General features: G+C 42.1%; 1 long non-coding RNA gene across 1 annotated transcript; it reads left to right on the top strand.

Moving 5' to 3' along the window:
* Positions 1-599: 599 nt before the first annotated feature.
* On the top strand, positions 600-4,554 carry LOC117254981 (uncharacterized). Its single transcript, XR_004501523.2, has 3 exons — positions 600-704; positions 3,799-3,883; positions 4,336-4,554. It is a non-coding gene; the product is annotated as an uncharacterized LOC117254981 (long non-coding RNA).
* Positions 4,555-16,992: the final 12,438 nt, after the last annotated feature.

Genomic DNA, 16,992 nt, shown 5'->3' with positions numbered 1-16,992 from the left:
AAAATGACATTATTTTTATAAATAATAATAATAATAATTTCATTATGTCATTTTAACTATCACTTTTTTTATCGACCCTTTCCTTGTAAACTTGCCAAGTTAGTCTTATAATAACCTTTTTTTTTTCTCTCACATGACGACTTTATTCTAATAACATCATGACCTTAAAAAAAAAAAATACACTTTGATTTCTTTGCCAAAATTATTTTTCCCTCACAGTGGCTCATAGTGAAGTATTCCCATCGTCCATTTTAACTCAGCTTTTCTCCTTTAAAAAGAAACTTTCATAACAGGAACATTTGCGCAATTTAATGCAACACAATACAACAGGACTATAAAATAAAACAAAAACAGAACCGTATAATAAAGGAGGGATTTGTTCCATCAGATGTTCCAGTCCAATAACAAAACAATGAAACTATGGTGTCACAGTTAATCAGCGCTCCTCATAAATCCCACAGAGGGAAACACTGAAGTCTGAGGTCCCACCTAACAACACATCAAACTGTGGGGACAAACAGAGGAGGGGTCCAGCAGGGTGGAGGAGGTCCGGCAGGGTGGAGGAGGTCCGGCAGGGTGGAGGAGGGGCTGCGTGTGCTGACAGATTCATGTCCACAGTCTGCAGCAGGTTACATCAGCTGCAGAGCATCAAACATCAGAGGAGAGGGACAAACTGTTGGAACGATGCATTCAAGGACCAGCGGGTGAGTTTGTTTCCCCAGAGAGCAAACAGATCATAACACTGTGTATCTGTGAGAGCTGCTGTCCAGACTTTAATCCACACGCTGCAGTTTAAACTCTGCTGACATCTGACGGCCTGCAGCATGTCCTCCTCTGTCCTCTCGGTGTCCTCAGGGAGTCTTTGGGTCACCTACCTGATCACACACCTGACTGTCTCAGCTGTTTCCTGTTTGCCAATCACCACCCTCTGTGTGTGTGTGTGTAGACGTCAGTTTGCTGCTGCTCTCTTTGTTTCTACAACTTTCTGCCTGAATCACATTTGCCTGCCTTTTATCTCACCTTTTTTTACACTTAATGAGTCAAAGTGTGAACCAAGACACATTTGATTCAGACTGCAGTCCAGCTGCTCAGTCTGAGACGCAGCAGCTCAGTGATCTCAACACTTGCTGAAGCATTTATCTGATCAGTGACGAATAATCTGTGCAGCTGAGGGAGGAGAAAAGTAAAGCTTTAGTGATGCTCATATTCCATACATGAGTTATCCATGTGGGTATCTACATGTATGAACTGTTGTAATCTGAATCGCACAAGTTTCCTTTTTCTGGTGTTTTAAACCTTCCTCTCAGCTGGACACGTACTGACTCTGACTGCATGTAATCTGAAAAGACCAAAATGGATTGCAATCACGTTTGTAATGTGGCTGGTGGAGACGCATGCATGTGGTTACATGTAGATAATCACATCTGAATGTTGTCCTGGAGACATGGATACACACTCAGCAGCCACTTTATTAGGTACACCTTGCTAGTACCTTTTTAATTCTTGGTGTCACAGATTCAACAAGGTGCTGGAAACATTCCTCAGAGATGTTGGTCCATATTGACATGATGACATCACACAGTTGGTCCATGATGAGAATCTCCCGTTCCAGCACATCCCAAAGGTGCTCTATTGGACTGAGATGTGGTGACTGTGGAGGCCATTGGAGTACAGTGAACTCATTGTCATGTTTGAGATGATGTGAGCTTTGTGACATGGTGCGTTATCCTGCTGGAAGTAGCCATCAGAAGATGGGTACACTGTGGTCATAAAGGGATGGACACGCTCAGCAACAATACTCAGGTAGGCTGTGGTGTTTAAACCATGCTCAGTTGGTACTAAGAAAATCTCCCCCACACCATTACACCAGCAGCAGCAGCCTGAAGCGTTGATACAAGGCAGGATGGATCCATGCTTCCATCTGAATGTGGTTTTTCCAATCTTCTATTGTCCAGTTTTGGTGAATTGTAGCCTCAGTTTCCTGTTGTTAGCTGACAGGAGTGGCACCTGGTGTGGTCTTCTGCTGCTGTAGCCCATCTGCTTCAAGGTTGGACAAGGTGTTGTTGCTTCAGAGATGCTCTTCTGCACACCTTGGTTGGAACCAGTGCTTATTTGACTTCCTGTTGCCTTTCTATCATCTTGAACCAGTCTGGCCATTCTCCTCTGACCTCTGGCATCAACAACCATGCCACGTTCAAAGTCACCTCAATCACCTTTCTTCATCATTCTGATGCTCCGTTTGAACTTCAGCAGCTCGTCTTCACCATGTCTACATGACTAAATGTTAATGAGCTGCTGACACCTGATTGGCTGATTAGCTTTTTGCATTTATGAGAAATTGAGCAGGTGTACCTAATAAAGAGGCCGGTGAGTGTACTTTAAATGACAAGTGTATTTGGGGCCTGTGTCACCTGCAACAACCCTGTCACCACAGAAAATACATTTATTATATACAACTAATTTAAAACAGCCAACACACATTTGAGGGAAACATAACGAGAATTCACAACACAACTTAAAACAAACAGAATATCAACATCATCTGCCGTCAGTATTCTGTTGACGTTGGCATTAAGCCTCCTACAGACTGTGAGATTTTAGCAGTCTTATAAGTTTAGTGCAGCTAACTCCTCACTCCTCTTTAACCAGCCAGTAGAGGGCACAAGTGATTAAAACACATTAGAGCTTACATTCTCTGCCCGACCCAGCCTGCGGGCCCAAGCCAGGTCGGACTGGGACCCCCCACCCCTCCGACGGGCCCAGGCCGGGCCTGGTCAGATATGAGAGAGAGAGAGAGAGAGAGAGAGAGAGTCAGATATGAGAGAGGGGGGTGGTAGAGATAAGTGGGAGGGACAGTGGCTTTCCGTGCCTCCAAAAAATACGCCCTATTCATTCGTGTTTACCCAACACGCTCAATACATGGACATGCAATGACAAATTGTCATCAACTTATTATGTCATAAAAAATGATTAAAATATGGCCTTACCCATGTTTAAAATGACCTGTTGAAGTGAAAAAACGAGTACTGATGGGAACAGACGAGTGGAGTTGATGTTTAACCGGCGCAGAGAGCGCAGGAGAAATGCACTGCCTGTGTGGACAATCAAGCGCCTGTGAGTACATTCGCAGGACTTCTGCGGCACTAACGCACTCGGTGTGTCCTTAGCATTAATTATAACAACCAACTTATTGAAAAATGTCGGGTTTAAATCAGGCTCGGGCCCATAATTACAGTTGATTGGACGGGCCGGGCCGGTCCCGGACATAACATGCACGGGCTCAGGCCGGGTCAGGCTGAATTTTTTGGGCCCGATCTAAGCTCTAAAACACATATTAAAAGACATTTTCAGCAATCTTCTCAACTAAAAACAAGAAGCCGAACGCCTAGTATGCATTTAAGTATGTGACCAGTGTCTGTAAACACACAGATGATTTCTCTAGCGGTTAATGCAAGGAAGTGCATTTCTTTATGGATGGATATAAACCTGATAGAAACCACCTGTAGCCGTAGGAAAGGTTAATTTTGTCTGTCCAGTAGTTTGGAATATGCACTTGGAACCAATGTTGAATACCAGGCATCATCACTTCTCTTGTGTGCTGAAACATGAGTCACAAATACAGCATTTCTTTTGATTAGTTAACTGTGTCAAAATTAATATGACAGGAAATTATCTGAAGTTGCAGTTTGCACGTTGCAGATTTGGTGAAAGTGGGGGCAAAACTGCTGCAGGTTTTACTGAGCGCCGTGAATATCAAAGACACTTTACTGATTGAGTCCATGTTTTCTTGTAATGCAGAGACCCAGAACATCAACGTGAGAACAACTTGCTCCCCAATTACAGCAACGTAAACTGAGGAGGCTCAATCCTCCTTCGTCTTGAGGTATCTCCAAGCACATTTTCTTTATCTTTGGAAACTTGGAATTTATTGTCATTACTTAGATTCAGTTTTTCCTCTTCTGTATTTAGAATATAGTCAGTTTGTGTACATCTCTCATCATCACCACCTGCAATAAATAAATACATGATGAAATTGCATCTTTTCATCTTTGCATCTGATGTCGAATTGATCGCAGTCAATTGCCGGTTTATTAGGTACACCAGCTAAAACTGATGCAGACAACAGTCCTGGAATAAACTGATCCTTGTCATGACGGTTATAATGTTCAGTTTGTGTTGATTCAACAGTGAGATCATTATGGAGGCTGCAGTTTGTGTTTCTGCTGAATTGTAATGTGGTGTTTTAATATCCAGTCTCTCCTCTTTGATTTAACTGTGCTGGACTAAATAACAGAAACAGGTCTCAGTGTAACACGAAGCTGTCTGTGCTGTCAGGACGATGCAACACGCCACTTCCTCTCTGAAGAAAATGTGGAAAACACAGAGAGGAGAGGGAGGAGGTGGAGGAGGAAGAGGAGGAGGGGGAAGAGGAGGAGGAGAGGTCCGCTGCTGCAGGGTGAAGAGGTTCAGCTGGCTCATTTGTAAAACAAACATGGCTGCAGAAACTTCAAAGCTCAGCGGGACATCTCAGATAAAGACATCAAACAGGGAAAGTCTTTCACATGAAGCCTCTTCTCCTCTTCCATGCTTTTTGGAAAATAAACACAGCTGCTGATTGCCGTGACATGTTCGAGACCGCTCGTAAATCTCAGGTTTATCCTGATATAATACCTTTGAACAACAAGTAACAGATTACAGAAAATAAATGTAGAGACGTTCCTCAATACAAAACATGCCAAGTTCAACTTTCAGACTTGGAGAATCTAAATTTAAGGGTTTGAATTTGGACAACCAAACTAAACTTGTAAATGTGAAGATGAAGTGATTACATTTCACGCCTGGCCAGTGGCTTTCATCTTCACACACCAAGGCACCCTTTAGCGGCGGTATTACTGACGTCTGATGCTAAATTCAGCATTACGTTTCACTCAGTGGAACTCTGATTTAATACACCAGCAGTTATAAAAATGTGTAAACTGCCTCATGAAGGCAGACAAGCAGAGCATTAGCTTGGAAACATCACGTTTATTCACTTTACATGGAGCTGAAATTTAGACTGAATTATGTTAAATGTTCGCCAAATTGTTAGTGTTTGTTTATGAGTCGTAAGAAATCATAAAGCATCATTTAGAAGGAAGGGATGTTTACCGTAAGCTAGCTGTGGCTCTGTTGGATTAACATGTTAACATTGCAAGAGGAGCTAATCGCTAACGTGCTTGGTTGGGGTCATCCCTATGTTTCCCGGGTTCTATGTTTCCCGCTCAACCAAAAAGGGTTCTATGTTTCCCGCTTGGTTGAGCGAGGATCATAGAACCCGGGAAACATAGATACTCTCGCCTGAGGTGTAACAGGCGGTGTGTTCCGTATGTTTTATTCCTAATCACTAAAATGAGGTGCGTATCGTAAGCTAACTGTTACCAGGGGAAAATGCCAGTTTCGGTTCAGCACCAGAAGTTGCACCTATAACTCACGCAAGGCATCATGGGGGATAGGAATATGGTGGATAAACCCCATTTTTTACCTATGTTCTTAGTTGATTTAGAAAAAAGACTGTATGCATTTAACAAGCAGAAACTGACGCCTACATTTAAGTTTATTTTGAGAAGACACAGGGGCGGGGCCACTGACCAGGCATCACTATTTGACCAGTTGTTGGTCAAATAGTTGTGTTGCGCTGGCACACCTGCTGGGACAAACATCTCAACTCAAAGATCTACAACAAGCAGTAACCTCCGGGGCTGAAAAATGAAGCCAACATGGGCGTGCCAAAAACTGCAGTTCCTCTAATGTCCACTTGAGGCTGGCTCCAAGAGCGAGTCAGTCCGCATAGACCCCCATGTTAAGAGTCAAGGCTATTAGCGTTTTTAACACTTTTGGTGAATAACAGTGTATTTAAACCAACACCACAGAACACCTTTAACACAGACAGACACACTTACAGATTGTTTGAAATTCCCATGTCACAGCAGCACATGAACAAAACCACAGCACAACATAAGCAAAACATAGTCCCTTAAAACATTTGCACACGTACAATGTGCAAATGTCTGTAAGATGTGCAAAATGAATATTCCCAGGTAGCCAAATTGACCTGGTCCAGCACTGGCCCAAACTCGGCATGCCAGAAGAAATTAGTCAGGCCATGTCCAGTTGCCTGACTCAGCTAATGCCCTCTATACACTGTGCGATTTTAGCAATCTTATAAGACCATTGCATGACACACTGTGAGACGTGGATCTAATAAACTTTGGTACGATGTCAAGTTTGATGTGTGCAGATTGTACGATGGCCGTTTACTACTCAATCGCACGTTACAATGTACGTCAATATGCAACGTCATCAGCGTGCACCGCGTCAGCGTACGTCATCCATCTGCACCACCATAGGTAGCTTGCTCACCTGGAAATTGCAGTTGCTCCACAATTTCCTTCCATGCAGCGTCTTTTTTCTGGCGGTCATGATAGCAGCATCAAAGATAGATAGAAACATCAAATCAACAAGGCTTCTGCTGCCACAGCTCCACCAAACTTTCCTCTTTCTGGGAGTTCCACACACTTCTTTTTGTTCGTTTTACCTCCAGGCCAAGCGATCATTTGTTTGGGTTTAGCGCCGGTTTCGCGGTGACCATTGCGTCATTTCGTGCTGCATTTCTATTGGTTGATTAGTAGACGTAGGTCGTAGCAGCTGTCACACTGTCAGATAGTCATCCTAAATTTCTGACACCGTCAGAATTTTATTTCAGGTTATCTTTGGTCGCAAGATGTAGCCAACGGCTGTCCTTGAACCTGTCTCACTGTGCGATGTAAGACCACCGTTTTAGAGCCACGACCAAAGATATCGCCACGTTTCTCCCATGATGGCCATCTTTTGTCTGGGACAGCCCAAAATCGCACAGTGTATACCGGCCATAAGACTTGGCATGATGGTGCACCAGAATCAGACCAAATATGCTGTACTGATTCCGGCTGCTGACACTGCCATCACTGGGCCTTTGTCAGAAAAGACCTGGCCCAGCATCGGCCCAATCTCAGCACGCCAGAAGAAATTGGACGGGCCGTGTCCGGTTGCCCAACTTGGCCAAGACTCAGCAAGAATTACACCCCAGAATCAGGTCAAACAAAGGTCCCAATTCTGGCTGCTGACGCTGCCATCGCTGGGTTTTTACGAGTTATAATTTGAAAAGATGCCTTTCACTTTGTCAGAGTTTGAGAGAATAAAGAGGAGCCATTTCTGACAGAGCGGCTGCTTGTTTAACAGCCTTGTTTGTGTTTGTCTGGGGATTTCCTGCCCTCAGTTGTGCCTCTCAGGCAGCCGTGATGAAGCGCGTAGTGGTGATGACAAATGTGATGATACATGCAGTTGGTTAAGAGGTGATGCCTCTCTCCAGCAGACATGTTGGATGACAGAGGTTTTGGATGATGCTCTCAGATTCCCCAGGAGCCACATTAGATTTACAACCAGAAGACACACGTCCAAATGCATTTGGCTGCAAAGCATCACTTCCACTTTGTGTGTGTGTGTGTGTGTGTGTGTGTGTGTGTGTGTGTGTGTGTGACCTCAGAGTCAAACAACATCAATAAAGGAAGAAGCAGAAAGCACAAGCTCTCCCTGTGTCCTCCCATCTATCTCTTGATGCCGTTGCTGAATTCAGAGCATAAACAGGAAGGAGGGGTATATGAAAAAAACAGAGTGAATGAGCGAGGGAGAGAGCGTGTCACAGAGACAGAGAGTCACGGAGGTCAGATTGCATCATCACAGTTTCCCTCTCGCTGGGCGCTGGTCAGCTCTCCACCATGTAAACAGGAAACAGAGAGAGCGAGAGGAAAAAGAGGACAAAGGCTTTCATCATCTGAGAATTTCCCCACATGACCTCATGAGAGGATAAATGAGAGATTGAATTACATTAAAGAAGATGAATGAATATGTAGGCTATTATATTTCTGAATGCTTGACTCAAAATAAAAACTGCTGTGAAGGCAGAAATAATCTCATAAACACACTGATGAAATAAAAGTTCTGAGAGCTTTAAAGGAATAGTTTAATATTTTGGAGGCAGGATGTGATTAGCTTAGCTTAGCATAAAGAAGCCAGGCCCCCAGGAAGTGCACTGGGCTTTGAAGCCAATTTTAGCGATGGCCAAAACATGGAATTACAAATTCTCCACTGTGACCTCGTCACATGTCCACGTTTGGTCATGGACTTTCCACGTCCACATATGACGTCCAAGGTACCCTGGGTGTGTTGGTTGTTGACCTTCTGGGACGCCGTGTCAACTTCAGCCTGTTACATGCATTGTCTGTTTTCAACATACACTTCTGTTTTCACAGGAAACAGTTTGCATACAGTCTCTTTCAAAATAAAAGCAGTACATTAGTACAACACCGCCAACTGACATTTTTTGTCTTTAACAACAAATGCACGTGGTTGAGAACACGGTTTGGCTTTAAACTGATATGGGAGGTGAACACCAGCCTCCTGGTTGAAAGTCCGTGGTAGCTGGACCCATCCACCAGCCCTCCCACTCTACTCGGACTTATGTCACCTTAACTTTCGTTGTTGTCTCGTTACATTTCTCCTTGACACTGCCTTGCACCGTTAAACAATAACAGCAACCAGCTGTGTGTCATGGTGACCTGAAAGGACGGTTTTTATCATCAGTGTCTGAGGCCAGAAGTCACTGACCAAGCGCTGGTTTTCAACAACTGATGTCCTTACTAAAGACTTTTCCCATAAATTAACGTGATGACAGAGACATCTGTAAATCAGTGGATATGTTTTTTTAGCATCACAACCCAAATGACTCATTTCATTATCTGGATTTCATTCATTCAGTCCAATAACATTTGGAAAATCTAGAAGACTAAATCATGTCATCCCCATTCTGGTTAGCTGGGCAGCAAACCAGACTCTAGTGCGCTCACTCTGTGGAAGCAGTGCCAATAATCCATGTAATTTCATACTGCGGGAATAAAGCTTTATTGGCTTCATGAGCAACTGAGCAACTTTCACAGGAATGAACGAGGTCTTGCTTTTGACGCTGAATCAACGCTGTATCCAGATCTGTTATTACATGCAGCTAGCCCGGCTCTGTCCAAAAAGATAACACAGATAAAACTTTTGTTGTTGGATGTTGTTTTGCAGCAGTTGTAATACAAAATGGAAGGAAGTGCAAATATTGATCGAATAACAGCGATCACTTCCAGGTAGACAACTGGCAATTTATTTCAATTGCAGAGAAATGTGTCGTCTGCAAACTTGTTTTATTTCCGCTTTGGATTGTTTTTGTTTTTATTGATTCTGTAACAAAAAAGAAAAAAGACTCAGTTTTTTACTTTTTTCATGTTGAATTTTGGTTTGGTTTGTTTTTAATTACAAATGAATCACGAAGAATCCACTGATACCTCGACCCCCTGACCTTAAACTGCTCCACAAAGGAGAGGTGATTTTCAGACAGTTAAAGAGACGAGTCGACGGTACAACTAACCCTATGAATCATCACTGTCACCGAGCTTCTTCAACCTTCAACACTTTATTAATTTGACCCTCTAAAAGAAATCTAACAAATGCATTCCCACATTGTTCCAGTTCTAATACACCACACAGTCTCAGACATTTGATCTGACTCCTTCCTGAAGCACTTCTCAAACTGAGCTCTGAATGAAAGCTGCAGTCAAACACCTGAGATGCAAAAATGTAAAACTGAGAAGAGCCTGGATGAGTTTTAGAGGTCACTTCCTCTCTCAGGGTAAACACTGTTTTTCCTGAGAAACTCCACTGAAATGTGATGTCACAGACTTCACTCCTCTGTCACAGACAGAGAGGATGTTGGGACGGCAACGCACTGCCTGGAGCCACAGCGCCCCCTGCAGAGGCAGTGAGGAGCTGCAGCAGCATTACAGTACCTTCATGCTGCTGTGCTGTCAAGCACCGACGCACTTTTAACTGTTCTCTGGTGTTTAGATCTACAGGCTCCATACGCTCATACACTGTCACCTATTTCTCTGTAGAAATGTGTAATGAATGTTGTATATGACACTTTATACAAATAAAATGATCGTCACTGAATAATTTCTGCATTATGCTTTAAGTGTGTCAAGTTTTATTAAAACATAAAATGACGCTCATGTCAAACATGACGTGTGTCGTCTCTTTAAATCAGGGTTTTCAATAATTACAGTTTGTGAATATTGTGACGACATTTTGGAAAAATTAATTATCAACACGATTCTTATAAAGCACACACTGTCTCTAAAGTGTGTGTGTGTGTGTTTATGAATGCATTACTTATATACATGTGCAAAAACAACATGTGGCGGTGCATATATTTGCATGTGTGTGTGTGTGTGTGTGTGTGTGTGTCAGCGTCTGTCCTCTCAGCAGAAGGCAGATTGAGGTTTGACGACAGATCTCTGACACACTGCAAGACGTCTCGCTCCAAGCTGTCGCCAGCAGAGGAAAGTAACTAAGTACATGTACTCAAGTACTGATTGTTCTTTACTTGAGTATTTCCATTTCCTGCTGCTTTATACTTCCACCCGACAACATCTCAGAGGTCAGTGTTGTACTTTTATTTCTAACTTAAGTCACTTTGCAGATTCAGATTAACAACACAAATGAGGATGTGTTATGTATGTATATTAATAACACTTCATTTATTCACAAACTACCCGGCAGAGTATAAAGTAATATATGTAGAATATATAGATACATTAAAATGAACTCCACCTTCACCTGCTGCAGCACTAAAGTCATGAACCTATTATTGTATCAATGATTATGATCCAATAATATAATGTGAATTATTCTGAAACTGACCAAATGCTAATGAGTACTTTTAGTTTAAATAGTTTAAATATATTTTGATGCTAATACTTTTGTATTTTTACTTCAATAAGATATTAGTTACAGGGCTTTTACTTATCGGGAGTGTCTATCACCTTGGTTTTGCAGTGTGTCCTGCACTGATGGCACGAGTCGGCCCCTGTCTGCTTTTTATTGGCGATTCATACGTTGAATCGGTGGCGGAGATGGTGGAGAAACAGAAGTGAGGAGCGCAAACAACTAAAGTCAAGAGAGAGTGAGATCAAAACAACAACGGTTCGTAATTGTTTGTGCTCTTGTTCTTTGATCACACAGTTGTCAAATAGCAGCGCTTGGTTAGACTCACAAGTCAGTCTTTAGACGCTTTGCTTAACTAAAGACTGATGACTTTCTCCCTGATTTTGTGTTTAGATGGGCGGATACAATTTCAGAGTTTAAAAAAACTCCCTACGTTGCAGAACCAATAGTAAATCTGCAGGGCGGTCCTTCGGTGGCTCGCTGAACTCTTGTGCTCGTAAACATAGTCCGACTGCGTTAAAAGTTTTAAACAAAGTCGCTGTAAGTCCTTCATTTCCACAATCTTGTGGACTGAGCACACATTTGATAAAACGGAGTTAAATCTCTCAGCATCCATTTTCAAGCTCTCTGTGTGTTTGTGTCCTTGCAGACGAGAAAAGGGGGAGCGCACATTTCTGGGAGGGCGTGTCCTTTTCAAAAATGCAAGAGGCGTTGCTTTGTTGCTGGCTGTTTTTGCCGGTGTGTTAAACACACTTTAGAAAGGAGTGTCCCCAGACTATCAGAAGGCGGAGATCTCTGATTGTCTGGTGGCGAGACTAGTGCTTGGTCAGTGACGTCTGGCGTCAGACAAAAAAAGTCTTTCATGTCTGCAAGATACACGGTCAGTCACCACTACAGCAGCAGCCAGCAGGATCAGGGGGGAAGAAGAAGAAGAAGCAAAGTTAAGGCGGCAAAAGTCCAACTAGGGTCATGGGGGGGCGGTGACATCACCCAGGAGGCTGGTGTTTGCGTCCCGTCAGATTGTAAAGCCAAAGCCTGTTCTTTTTTTCCAAAACCTAGCCATGTGCTTTTGTTGCCTAAACAACCAGCACACCCAGGGTAACGTGCACATCTAATGTTGACGTGGAGAGTCCACGACCAAACGTCAATATGTGACGAAGCTTCAGAAATGAAAACAGAGCTTTTCAGCGATAAGACGTGAAGATGCGAAACACTGTGAGATCCTGACACTCAGTACGTCTACGTGCAGCAAGCATTTTGCTCATTTGGGCAGACTGACTGTGGAGGCTGAACCTAACTAAGCTTTGCATGGTTTTAATCTCTGTTGAAGGTTTTACCTGTTGATTGGAACAAGTTGTGGTTCTGGTCACTTCAGGCCTTTCAGTGGGATCATTTCTCCAGTTTAAGCAACAGACACTGAGATAAACCAACAAACTGAAGTTTGTCAGTGTAACTTTTCCTCTGGTGGACACAAGATGCTAAAATAATCCTTTGACATGCTGACATCTAATGTTTCAGCTAGCTACAGGCATTTTGTTAGTTTAAGTCCTTGGCTGCACTGTGGCGCTCGTAGTTTTCCCCTCTGGTCAGCATGGTTTTAAGAGTATTACGCATTGCGCTCTGTTTCTATAGCGCGTTATTTCCTCTCATGCAGACGCTGAGCGTACACGCTAGATGGCCATTAGTCTTTGCAGTGTGTTCAAGACACAGGTGTCAGCAGAGTATTTTTACACTGTGGTTATACCACTTTTTCAGAGACACAAACACAGAAAACTGACTTATTTTTCAACTGATTCAACAAATGATGTCACAGTCCTGACAGAAAACACCTGCATGTCCCGGTCTTAAGGTCATGGGTAAATGATATATTATGTCATTTAATGTGAAGGACTTGTTGAAGTTTTCCAGAGCAGAAAAATCCTGTTTTAAACCCGTGCAGAGTGCTGGTGTTTGATCAACCTTCAGACTCACAGATCTGTACCTTAAACTCGACTTCCTGTATCGTTCCTGTGTACCAACACAGCTCTGTGAGTTTTTGGTTTTTATTTGTTTGTATGACTGTTCACTGATCCCTCGAAGCAACTAAGAAGAAACAAAACTGAAACAGATCATGTCTTAAAAAATACTATACAACAAAAAAAGAAAAACTCCCTTCACCAGCCAGCAGTTTGAATCTGCAACTTGTTGGTTTCAAACACATCAGACAGACAGAGAGACAGAGAGACAGAGAGACAAACAGACAGACAGGACTGAAATGAAAACACAAAGCAGACGAGGAGCAGGAAACTGGAGCCAAACAAGGACAGAGTGTGGGTTGGTGGAGGTGAGTGTGTCATGAATATTTAAAGCTGGTTCCTGCGGGGCTGTGAAGGGAACACATGAACTTTTAATGAGCCGCAGGTTAAATGGGACATTTTATGTCCGCAAATGGCTCATCAAGTGTGGCTTAAATGTTGGGTGAATATCAATAAGGACGGAGTCACTTTTCCTCCCTGTGACTGAACACAGCCCTCTGCAGACTCCACTCATGTTACTGGAGTTCACTCTGAATTCAACCGTCTCATCTGCTTCACTTTGATTCAACAATAAAACATCAGCAGAAAATCTGTCTGATGGGAAAAAAATCTGAAATATTGTTTATTTACCACACAAAAATCCAGGTAAAGCTCTGTATATATACTATTATAGGTGATTACTGCATGGCCTGACCTTCACCTGCAGAATGTCTTGATTTGATTTGATAAGTTTATTCCGAATATATGCAAATAATATAAAACCAAGGAAAGCAAGTATAACAGAAGCATAGCAACAAATGAACAGGAAATAAATAAATAAATGAAAGAGAGAGTGAGAAAAAATGCACATGTTTGAAAAGGAGCGAGAAGAAACAAAACTTGAATACTCTCACCTCTTATCCATGAATTACAGAAAATATAATATTCCATGTCCATCATACATTAAGTTATATATCTATACAAAATGACTTTTTTATGTGTTATTAAATAGCTTCATGAATCTCGCAATATTTTTGTGACAAATACATTACTATATACCTCCACTAATATTATAATATTCATTAGTAATTAATAGTAACAATAATAATATTAATAATTATACAGTACATTATTATTTGTTAAGTTAATATGCTGTTCATTTGATAATTCGTTATCTCAAGAATGCCACAGTAATTATTTATCAATCAATAAATATTGACCTACACACACACACACAACAAAATAAACAACATAACACAGAACACAGCCAAATAACCAGTAACCCCTGACACCTAGTGATTTTCAGTACCTCCTCCCTCCCTGCACCTAATGAACACCATGTTTTTGTACACTTGTACATTTGTTTTTGTTTCACTCAAATTAACACAACAAGAGACTCACAATTATCACAGAGACACAAAACAACTACAAAGAGACTCACAACTATAAAATGCCCCTAAAGATACAGAACACAACCACAAAGGGACCAAAACAACTGCACAGAGATGCAAAAGAGCTACGAAGAGACACAGAAAGACCCACAATGACTAAAAAAGGGGCAAAACAACCTCAAAAAGCTATAAAATGACCCAAAAATACACAAAAAGCTACAGCGAGATGCAAAACTACTGCAGAGAGACACAGAGACTCGTGACTATGGGCGCACAAACACAAAAAGGTATAAATGACCGCAAATAGACACAAAACAACATCAATAAGAGGCACAGAGACTCACAACGACTACAAAAAGAAGCAAAACAAAAAAAAACAACATAAAATGACCAGATAGAGACAACAAAAAACAAAGAGACTCACAACAACAACACAAAGGGGCAAAATAATCAGAACAAGCTAAACAGAAGTGACGACACAGAGACAAAAAGGTACAAAACACTCACAGACAAGAACACATCACTACACAGAGACACTGGGAGAAAACAAAAGAGGCTTAAAGGGAAATTTCGGTTTATTTCAACCTGTCTCCTATCGTCCTAAATTTATTTCAAGTGACTAGTGACGTAAAAATAATAGTTAGCATGTTAGCCGTTAGCCTAGATACAGCCGGGGCGCATAGTAGCGTCAGACCTGTTAAAACGTAAGTGAACGGGCAACCTTCAAGTGCAAAGTTAGTCCACTAAACAAGCTTTTTTTCCACAAAGACCGCCTCATATCGTTAGGATAAATGTCAGAGAACATATAGAAAACCACATGTAAACGTGTTGTCTTACCTTACCGGTGTGCTGCCATGTTTGTTGTTTACCATTTAGCTCTGCTTTCCAAAGCGCGGCCGAAATATATCTGGCGAGCTCTAGATAAAGCCCAGCTGGATACTACTCCAGGTGGAGGTGTCTCGTCCTCGGTCACATCCAGACCTTGAAAATAAGGCTGCAACCGCTCCCATTCCTTGCAACAGAGGCATTCCTCTTCTGTGGGCACTGGGGCACAGCATTCACAGGTACACCACCAATCTCCAGAGCTACGCAGCCTTGCAGCAGCCATTCCTCCTCTCTCGTCCTCTACCTGTTGCGCCTCTCTCTCTCTCCTCCTCCGTTCTTCAATTTCACGAAGCTCTTCGTCATTGTATATTATATATTACTATTATTTCTATGTCACTAGTCACTTGAAACAAATTTAGGACGATAGGAGACAGGTTGAAATAAACCGAAATTTCCCTTTAAAAACTATAAAGTCTGTGAGTCCTGCTCCTGCTACAGCACACTGCATACTTCACACATAATATATATGTGTGTTGATATAGGTAAACATTTGAAGTCCATCATTTAATATTTCATGTACGTTCATAGATGAGGATTGATTTACAACTTGGGTCTTATTTTTTATAGCTTTTTTTGCTTCATTTCTGTCAGTGATAATATCATATTCAGTATTGTAGATAATCAGACAGGTTGTAATTTAATAATTAAATAATTAAAGGTAGGGTCTGGAGGATTTTCCAGTTGCTGTTTGTAAACACACATTCAAATTTGGCCCCTCCTATCAGGCTCCACTCTCCCGGGTGTACGGAGCCCGGAGGTACGGAAGAAAGCTTCACAGAAGAGGTTCAGGCAAGGCTCGCGCTGGTGCACGCTCGGACACGCTCAGGCACGGCACCTGCGCTCTCTCATCGGCTGGGGAAATCTCCGCCCAGAAGCGGTCCGAGCTCACAAAAACATCAAAATACAGTTAAAGGGCAGGAGCTCTGCAAACAGAGTCACCACCACACATGAGTAGAAGCCCATAGGTGATGATTAAGAAGGATTTCATTTGTATATGTCTATATTTTGTTTTGTCTGAAAATCCTCCAGATCCTACCTTTAAATAATTAATTATGGTTCAGTACCAAAAAAAATGAAATAAAATCTGACACATTAAAATTTTAAAAATCTTGTAAATGTAATGTTTGGTGTTTAAACGCAATGCTAGAGTCAGTGTGTGTGTGTGTGTGTGTGTGTGTGTGTGGACACAGCTGCAGTATTAAGATGCTCCTCACGCACTTAGTTAACAGCTCCATCAGCTGCTGATGACGTGACTCTCATGTCAATAACTCAGTTACAGACTTGTTCAGCAGCGGCGCAGGTCGTCAGATGCGTCGGTGAGTTTTCTAACTCTGGACGGAGCCGAGCTCGCTGGTCCCCCTGCTGCCACTCTTTATGCCAAGCTACGCTAAGCTAAGCAAGTCCTGCAGAGCTGGAAGACGTTTTACTTCAAGAATCTTTGTGTTTTTGTTAAATGTCTCATTCTAAGGTAACGAAAACACAAAGATTCTTATTTTCAAAGCACAAAAGTTTTGGTATCAAAATATACTTAGAGTACCTGAAGTACTCATCATGCAGAATTACTGGATTATAATCACTGATAGATTATTGTACGCATCACTTTAATGTTGCAGCTGGAGCTCGTTTTTTACTTTACATACTGATGGGTAGTTTGTGCGTTTACACCCAGAGTGTCACCTTATAATTATACATCATCATTTATCTGTTAGTGATATCTTACTATGAGGAAAACTCTGTGTGTGTGTGTGTGTGTGTGTGTGTGTGTTCCACGTTTTTCTCCTCACTGACTTGGTCAATCCATGTGAAATTTGGCACAGTGGTAGAGGGTCATGGGAGGATGTCAATGAAGCAATATTACATCAATTGGCCAAAGGGGGGCGCTA

Source organism: Epinephelus lanceolatus, chromosome 3 (genome assembly GCF_041903045.1).
Source record: "Epinephelus lanceolatus isolate andai-2023 chromosome 3, ASM4190304v1, whole genome shotgun sequence".
NCBI classification, from domain to species: domain Eukaryota; kingdom Metazoa; phylum Chordata; class Actinopteri; order Perciformes; family Serranidae; genus Epinephelus; species Epinephelus lanceolatus.
Note: the sequence above shows the minus strand (reverse complement) of the source record. Positions and strands in the feature narration are given on the sequence as shown.